The sequence below is a fragment of the Eleutherodactylus coqui genome, chromosome 2 (assembly GCF_035609145.1).
Source record: "Eleutherodactylus coqui strain aEleCoq1 chromosome 2, aEleCoq1.hap1, whole genome shotgun sequence".
Taxonomy (NCBI): domain Eukaryota; kingdom Metazoa; phylum Chordata; class Amphibia; order Anura; family Eleutherodactylidae; genus Eleutherodactylus; species Eleutherodactylus coqui.
The window spans coordinates 293,503,201-293,513,160 of record NC_089838.1 but is presented as its reverse complement, the minus strand read 5'-3'; positions in this window follow the sequence as shown (position 1 = coordinate 293,513,160).

Here is a 9,960-nt window from a genome sequence, read left to right as displayed (position 1 = left end):
CCACCCCATCCAGCAATGTCTCTCAGCGCAGCGTTCAGCTGTCTCTAGCGCTAGCGTTGGAGCGAAAGCGCAAATATGCCGCCACGCACCCGCACGCTCAAGCTTTAAAAGTGCACATTGCCAAATTAATCAGCCTGGAGATGCTGTCGTACAGGCTTGTGGAAACGGAGGCTTTCAAAAACATGATGGCGGCGGCGGTCCCACGCTACTCGGTCCCCAGTGGCCACTATTTTTCCCGGTGTGCTGTTCCAGCCCTGCACCAGCACGTCTCCTGCAACATCAATCATGCCCTCACCAACGCGGTTACTGGGAAGGTCTACTTAACCACAGACACATGGACAAGTACTGGCGGGCAGGGCCACTATATCTCCCTAACGGCACATTGGGTGAATTTGGTGGAGGCTGGGACCGAGTCAGAGCCTGGGACCGCACACGTCCTACCCACACCCAGAATAGCGGGTCCTTCCTCGGTGCTGGTATCTGCGGCGGTCTATGCCACCTCCTCTAAACCCTCCCCCTCATCCTCCTCCTACACAACCTCTACCTCTCAATTAAGAAATGTGAGCAGCACGTCGCCAGCAGTCAGTGTGGCGCGGCAACACAACAGTGGGCAAGTGTCAGCAAGCGGTGCTGAAACTACTCAGCCTAGGTGACAAGAGACACATGGCCCCTGAATTGTTGCAGGGTCTGACAGAGCAGACCGATCTCTGGCTTTCGCCGCTGAGCCTCCAACCGGGCATGGTCGTGTGTGACCACGGCCGTAACCTGGTGGCGGCTCTGCAGCTCGGCAGCCTCACACACGAGCCATGCCTGGCCTACGTCTTCAATCTGGTGGTTCAGCGGTTTCTGAAAAACTACCTGCACTTATCTGACCTGCTCGGCAAGGTGCGCCGCGTTGCGCACATTTCCGCAAGTCCACCACGGACGCTGCCACCCTGAGGACCTTGCAACATCAGTTTACTCGGCCAGAGCACCGACTGCTGTGCGACGTGCCCACATGGTGGAATTCTATGCTGCACATGTTGGCCGGGTTTTATGAGCAGGCTTGCTGGAGGTGCTGGCTTGCCCTGCCGCTAGCGTCTTGTCGGAGAGGGTGTTTAGTGCAGCTGGGGGAATCATCATGGATAAGCGTACCCACCTGTCAACTGCCAGTGCCAACATGCTTACACTCATAAAGATGAACAAAGCCTGGATTTCCCCAGACTTCTTTTCTCCACCGGCGGAGAGCAGCGGAACCTAAAGATTCTTTTCGCTGCAACCAGAGAAAAAAGTATTCTCTATCACCGGAAAAAAAAGGGGGAATTAGCTTTGTCAATCACTATCGGATATTATTACTCCTCCTCCTAAAACAGCATGTCATCACGCTGAACTGCCAATTTTTCAGCAGTCCAAAAGGCTCTGCTTACAATTTTTTTTACAATTTTTCAAAGTTTCAAAAGTATTGTTTTGAAACTTTAACCCCTTAACGACCGCCCCATCGGGAAACTACGTCCTCAGAAAGTGGGCCTTAATCCTAGAGGATGTAGTTTTATGCATCCTCTTTGGATTGATGCCCACTGGCCTGAGGACGTGACAGCTCCATGCTGTCGGTGCCCGCAGGTAGCCGACAGCATGGAGCTGTCATCCCAGGATGCGGGCAGTCCCCCCCGGTATTGCGATCGGCGCTATAAAATGAATAGCGCCGATCGCAAAAAGTAAATAAAACAGTGTTAAAAAGTAGTAATTCAGCTGCTATGATGGATCGGATCCATCACGGCAGCTGAAAATACTCACACGGCTTGTCGGCGGTGTTCCCCGGAGATCTGGTCCTCCCGGACCCGCCGGCGGCCTTCTGCGCATGCGCGCCAGACGATGACGTCACGCGCACGCGCAGAAGCCCGGGTGCCCCAGCAGATTTAAAATCTCCTGGCTCCCGGCTCCTGAAGGTAGCCGGGAACCAGGAGGTGTTACCGGGGACCACTGTGAGCGGTCCCCGGGCCCGCGATCACCGCTATCCATTGCGATAGCGGTGATCGCGAAAAAGTTGAAAAAGTAAAACAAAAGTAAAGTTTCACCTCCCCTCATGGATCGGATCTATGAGGGGAGGTGAAGATACTCACCCCCGGTCCTCTGCGATGTCCCGATGTCCCGGGACCCGAAATCCCCGTCTGCGCATGCGCGCCCGATGATTGACATCGGGCGCGTGCACAGAGGGGCTCGTGCCCCGGGAAATTCAAAATTGCTCTGCTCCTGGCTGCCATGTGTAGCCAAGAGCAGAGGGATGTCACCAGGGACATGATCACTGTCATCCAATGGATGACAGTGATCATGTAAAGTAAAAAAAAAGTGCAAAAAGTTAAAAAAAAATAAATAAAAAAAGGGGTAAAAGGTAAAAAAAAAAAAGTGCAAAAAGTTAAAAAAAGTTTTAAAAAGTTAAAAAAAGCTTGCGTTTCATCTCCCCCCACGGATCATATCCGTCAGGGAGGATGAAATGACGTACCTAAGGCCTGCGGATTTATCCGTGGACCTCACCCCAGCTTCTGCGCACGCGCCCTTCGCCAATGTGGCAGGCGCATGCGCAAAAGCCGTGGTTTTTTAAAATCTCCCTGCTCCTGGCTACAAAACTTAGCCGAGAGCCTGGAGATTTCACGGGGGGCCGCGGTGAGCAGTTCCTGATCACGTGTTCGCCGTTATCCAAAGAATAATGGCGATCACGTAAAAGTTAAAAAAAGGGGAAGGTTCATCTCCCCTCACCGATGCGATCGGTGAGAGGAGATAAAACTTTTTACCGGAGGCCTCCATATTTGCACCCCGACGCAATCTTCTTCCGTGATCTTTCCCGTATTCTGCGCATGCGACCGCCGGCAAAACACCGCACACATGCGCAGGAGTCGGGGAGCCCAGGAAACTTAATATCTCCGTTGGTCGCCGAGAGCCTGGAGCAGTGACGGGTGGCCTCGTTGAGCGGTCCCCGGTCATGTGATAAAAAGGTAGCGATCTATCTTTGGCCGGTCTCACATGACCGGATAGGAATTACGGATTCCGCATGCGTTTGATTAGCGGTAATACGCAGATCAATCGCATTGGATTACACAATTCCGCTCACATTAGCGGGTTGGAATTGTGTAATCCACTCGCAGAAAAGAGAACGCAGCAGGTTCTATTTTACCGCGGATATCAGCAACATAGAGCCCATTGTGCTCCATGGTCGCGGATATACCCGCAGCCCATACGCAACTACGTTGTATACGGGCTGCGGGTACCCGCGTCATCGCTAAGCGACGGTGCGGGAAATACAAACAACAAAAAAAAAAATGTACTGCGCATGACCGCCCGTGTAAGTACGCAGTTATGCGCAGTACATTACGCGGCCGTACGCAGGGTCACAGCCGGGCTCACAGCCGGGATCCACCTACGGCTGCATAAGCCCGGCGTTATTCAGACCGCTACCTGTAATACGCAATTTACAAGAAGCCCCGGGAACGCTCGCCTTCATGCAGTTCCAGGAGCACCTTGTTGAGCGCCTTCTGTGTGAGACCGCCGCACCTCGTCAAGCTTACGGAGACTCACGGAACGCCACTTTTTACACCCCATACCTGCCACTGAGGTCAAAAAATGACCCCCAAAAAGCATGAGAGGAGGGGGGATACCCGATTTTATTGCCCTATGTGCCCATCCCAACCAGCCTCCATAATTACCCGTCTTTGGAAATACTACACAGTTCACATTATTACTTTTATCTAAGATTTGGGGAACGCCGAAAAGGGCGTGGAGGACGGGGGGGGGATTTTTAGGGAGTCAATTTTTATTCCGTACAAATGAGCAATGGGGCCTGGAATGTATTCAGTTGTGCCCTGCAATCCAACGGGTGTTCCCTCCATTACAGGCCTTGCCATGTTTCCTGTAAGTAGATTAGGGCCACAATGGGTATGTTTTTGAACACGGGACAAACGGGGGTATCCATTTTGGGGTGAATGTCTTCATTCCTATGTACACTGTACAAAAAAACCTGTTTTTAAATTGACAAAATTGCCAAAAAAATGAAAATCGTAATTTTTTCCTTCTGCTTTGCTGAAATTTATTCAAATACTGTGGGGTCAAAATACGCAGTACACTCCTAGATAAATTCGTTAAGGGGTCTAGTTTTTAAAATGGGGTCATTTGTGGGGGTTCTTTATCGTTTTGGACGCTCAATGGCTCTATAAGTGGGCAATGGGGCCTGGAATTTAGTCCGTTGTACCCTAAAATCCAATGGGTGCTCCTTCCATTATAGGCCTAGCCATGCGTCCTTTAAGTAGATTAGGGCCACAAGGGGTATGGTTCTGAACACGGGACAAACAGGGGTATCAATTTTGGGGTGAAAGTCTTCATTCCTATGTGTGCTGTACAAAAAAAACAGTTTTTAAATTGATACAACTGCCAAAAAAATGAAAATTGTAATTTTTTTCCTACTGCTTTGCTTAGATTTATTCAAAAATTGTAGGGTAAAAATACACAGTACACCCCTAGATAAATTCGTTAGGGGGTCTAGTTTTCAAAATGGGATCATTTGTGGGGGTTCTCTGTCGTTTTGGCCACTCAAGGGCTCCACAAGTGGGCAATGGGGTCTAAATCACCTTCATGCTAAATTTCTGTTCTGAAAGCCACCGACTACTCCTTTCATTTTGGGCCCCGTTGTGCATCCAGACAAAAGATTAGGGCCACAATGGGTATGTCTCTGAACACGGGAGAAACAGGGGTATCCACTTTGGGGTGCAAGTCTTCATTCATGTGTGTGCTGTACCAAAAAAGCAGTTTTTAAAACGACAGAATTGCCAAAAAAACAAAAATCACAATTTTTTTCTTTTGCTTTGCTTCAATTCATTCAAAAACTGTGGGGTCAAAATGGGCAGTACACCCCTAGATAAATTCGTTAAGGGGTCTAGTTTTCAAAATGGGGTCACTTGTGGGGGTTCTCTTTGATTTTGGCCGCTCAAGAGCTCTACAAATGTGCTATGGGGCCTAAAACGCCTTCAAGGAAAAGCTATGTTCTGAAAGCCACCGACTACTCCTTTCGTTTTGGGCCCCATTGTGCACCCAGACATGAGATTAGGGCCACAATGGGTATGTCTCTGAACACGGGAGAAACAGGGGTATCCACTTTGGGGTGAAAGGCTTCATTCATGCGTGTGCTGTACAAAAAAAGCTGTTTTTAAAATGACAGAATTGACAAAAAAACGAAAATCACAATTTTTTCCTTTTGCTTGGCTTGAATTCATTCAAAAACTGTGGGGTCAAAATGGTCAGTACACCCCTAGATAAATTCGTTAAGGGGTCTAGTTTTCAAAATGGGGTCACTTGTGGGGGTTCTCTTTGGTTTTGGCCACTCAAGAGCTCTACAAAAGTGCTATGGGGCCTAAAACGCTTTCAAGCAAAATTTATGTTCTGAAACATACTACTCCTTTCATTTTGGCTCCCGTTATGCATCCAGACATGAGATTAGGGCCACAATGGGTATGTCTCTGAACACGGGAGAAACGGGGGTATCCATTTTGGTGTGTAAATCCTCATTTTCATGGGCTCTATAGGAAAAAAAATATGTCTTTAAAATGACATATTTGCAAAAATATGAAATTTTATTTTTTCTCCCCTAAATTGAACTAATTCCTGAAAAAAACTGGTGGGGTCAAAATACTCATGCCCCCCCTCAGTGAATACACTAAGGAGTGTAGTTTTTAAAATGGGGTCATTTGTGGGTGTATCTATTATTCTGACACTTATGAGCCTTTGCAAACTTGCCTTGGTGCAGGAAAACAAAGTGCTCCTCAAAATGCTGAAAAGTAATGTTAAAGGGGTTGTCCCGCGCCGAAACGGGTTTTTTTTTTTAACCCCCCCCCCCGTTCGGCGCGAGACAACCCCGATGCAGGGGTTAAAAAAACAAACCGCACAGCGCTTACCTGAATCCCGGCGGTCCGGCATCTTCATACTCACCTGCTGAAGATGGCCGCCGGGATCCTGTCTCTCTGTGGACCGCAGCTCTTCTGTGCGGTCCATTGCCGATTCCAGCCTCCTGATTGGCTGGAATCGGCACGTGACGGGGCGGAGCTACACGGAGCCGGCATTCTGCACGAGCGGCCCCATAGAAGACAGCAGAAGACCCGGACTGCGCAAGCGCGGCTAATTTGGCCATCGGAGGCCGAAAATTAGTCGGCACCATGGAGACGAGGACGCCAGCAACGGAGCAGGTAAGTATAAAACTTTTGATAACTTCTGTATGGCCCATAATTAATGCACAATGTACATTACAAAGTGCATTAATATGGCCATACAGAAGTGTATAGACCCACTTGCTGCCGCGGGACAACCCCTTTAAATTTGTACGTCCTCTAAATGGTTAAAAAAAAACACAAAAGTTTTTCAAGTGTGCATTCAGAATAAAGTAAACAGATGGAAATACATATCTTATTAAAAATTTGTACAGTATGTTTGGATATATTTGAGATATTACGGTTGAAAATGTGAAAAAATGACAATTTTTTCAAAATTTTTCCAATATTGGTACTTTTAATAAATATACACAAATTATATCGGTCTCTTTTTACAATCTAAATGAAGTACAACATGTGGCGAAAAAACAATGTCAGAATCACTGGGATATGTAAAGCCTTTACGGAGTTATGCCACGTTGAACGACGCATGTCAGATTTCCAAAATTTGGCTCCGTCACTAAGGCGCAAACAGGCTTCGTCACTAAGGGGTTAACAGTCAGAAACCAATTTTTTTCTCAGGCCTGCCTCCAGGCTCTGTTACAAATTAAGCAACAGCGAGCTGTATCTTTAAAAAATATTTCTGGGTTTCACCTGCCCTCTCGGTTGAGCAATTTTTCAGGGGTACACTTGTATTCTTGGTACACTAATTTTTCTGGCCCTCGCCTATACTGTTATCTAACTAATTTTTCTGGCCTTCGCCTACACTCATGGTACACCAATGTTTCAGGGGTTTGCCTATACTCTTGCTACAGAAATGTTACTGGGGTCGACCTATACTTCTGCTACAGAAATGTTACAGGGGTCTGCCTATACTTTTACTACAGAAATGTTACTGGGGTCCGCCTCTACTTTTACTACAGAAATGTTACTGGGGTCTGCCTATACTTCTGCTACAGAAATATTACAGGGGTCTGCCTATACTTTTACTACAGAAATGTTATAGGGGTCTGCCTATACCTTTGCTACAGGAATGTTACAGGGATCTGCCTCTACTTTTACTACAGAAATGTTACTGGGGTCTGCCTATACTTCTGCTACAGAAATGTTACAGGGGTCTGCCTATACTTCTACTACAGAAACGTTACAGGGGTCTGCCTATCTTTTTACTACAGAAATGTTACAGGGGTCTGCCTATACTTTTACTACAGAAATGTTACTGGGGTCCGCTTCTACTTTTACTACAGAAATGTTACTGGGGTCTACCTATACGTCTGCTACAGAAATGTTACAGGGTCTGCCTATACCTTTGCTAAAGGAATGTTACTGGGGTCTGCCTCTGCTTTTACTACAGAAATGTTACTGGGGTCTGCCTATACTTCTGCTACAGGAATGTTACAGGGGTTTACCTATACTGTGGGTGCACAAAGACTTTCTATCGCGGTGTTTTACCTATCTGGCACAGATATACTGACTGACTTGGGTAGGGTGCAGAGTGCAGATGGCTTTCCCCTTGCGGTGCTGATTGAGCTATCTGACACTTACACAGAATGAATTGTGTGGGGACACATGGATTTCCCATTGCTATGTAACTCAGGGCTCCTTGGGTCACACAAGGTGGAGGCTGGGACCGAGCCTGACCCAGGGTCTGCTCACATACTTCCCACACAGACTATAGCGGGTCCTGTTCATGGTTTCTTGGCCTTGTAATGCCACCTCCTCCTGCTTGGGGTCAGGGGATCAGCACTGGGCAACATGTATTTTCTCTAGTGTTACCACAGTTATCTGCGGCACTGGTTTGGGCCAAACAAAAGGAGCATTACTGCATTAATGAGACGTTCACTGCTGTACTAGCATTGGAGTCCACTTTATGCCCACGATTGCTGAGGGTGTGGGCTGAGGCCAATGTCCTGGGGGAAATGCAACCGCGCCAGGTTGGGCCCGTGGAACTTGTTCCTGGTTAATCCAGTCTTTGGAGCGGTGAAAGCAACCACAACTAATTAAATGAGACGTTCACAGCTGTACTAGCATCGGAGTCCACTTTATGCCCACTATTGCTGAGGGTGTGGGCTAAGGGCTAATGTCCTGGGGGAAATGCAACTGCACCAGATTGGGCCCATGGAACTTGTTCCTGGTTAATCCAGTCTTTGGAGCGGTGAAAGCAACCGTAACTGATTTAATGAGACGTTCACTGCTGTACTAGCATCGGAGTCCGCTTTATACCCACGATTGCTGAGGGTATGGGCTGAGGCCTATGTCCTGGGGAAATGCGACTGCGCCTGGCTGGGCCCATGGAACTTGTTCCTGGTTAATCCAGTCTTTGGAGCGGTGAAAGCAACCGCAACTAATTAAATGAGACGTTCACAGCTGTACTAGCATCCGAGTCCACTTTATGCCCACGATTGGTGAGGGTGTGGGCAGAGGCCTATGTCCTGGGGGACATGCAACTGCGCCAGGTTGGGCCCGTGGAACTTGTTCCTGGTTAATCCAGTCTTTGGAGTGGTGAAAGCAACCGCAACTAATTAAATGAGATGTTCACTGCTGTACTAGCATCGGAGTCCACTTTATGCCCAGGATTGCTGAGGGTGTGGGCAGAGGTCTATGTCCTGGGGGAAATGAAACTGCGCCAGATTAGGCCCGTGGAATTGTTCCTGGTTAATCCAGTCTTTGGACCAGTGAAAGCAATCGCAACTAATTAAATGAGACGTTCACAGCTGTACTAGCATCGGAGTCCACTTTATGCCCATGATTGCTGAGGGTGTGGGCTGAGGCCTATGTCCCGGGGGAAATGCAACTGCGCCAGGTTGGGCCCGTGGAACTTGTTCCTGGTTAATCCAGTCTTTGGAGCGGTGAAAGCAACCATAACTGATTTAATGAGACGTTCACTGCTGTACTAGCATCGGAGTCCGCTTTATACCCACGATTGCTGAGGGTATGGGCAGAGGCCTATGTACTGGGGGGAAATACAACTGCGCCAGGTTGGGCCCATGGAACTTGTTCCTGGTTAATCCAGTCTTTGGAGCGGTGAAAGCAACCGCAACTAATTAAATAAGACGTTCACAGCTGTACTAGCATCAGAGTCCACCTTATGCCCACGATTGGTGAGGGTGTGTGCAGAGGCCAAGGTCCTCGACGGAGTGAAAGTCTGCCATATTTGGGCACTGTAATTGTTTCATGTTTAATACTTTCCTTGGGTTCCTTTGGCTCACCTATGCTGTGAGTGCACAAAGACTTCCCATTGCGTTGCTTTACCTGTCTGGCACTAATACACTGACTGACTAGGGTAGAAATGTGGGCCGAGGTCCTTGGCGGGGTGAAACTCTGCCATGTTTGGGCCCTCTGATTTCTTCTTGTGTAATACCCTCTTTGTGCACCGACAGCATAGGCAAGCCCAAGGAACTCAAAGACTTTCCATTGCGGTGTTGAGCTATCTAACACCTACACAGAATGAATTGTGTGGGGACACATGGATTTCCCTTTGCTATGTAACTCTCGGCACCTTGGGTCACACAAGATGGAGGCTGGGACCGAGGCTGACCCTGGACCCGCTCACGTGCTTCCCACACAGAGTATTTCTGTATTGTGGAGATGTGTAGAAGTGCTGGCACCTGAGTCCCCTTTATGCCCACGTTTGCGGCTCCTGACAATTTTGCGACAGAGGTGACACGAGATTAGAATGATGATCGTACGTCAATTTATCATCAATTCTCAACAGCATTGAGGGCTATCGCCCACACTTTCAAAGAGGGTCGCTGCCTGGCCCTGCCAACCCTCTGCAGTGTGTGCCCCCGGTTCC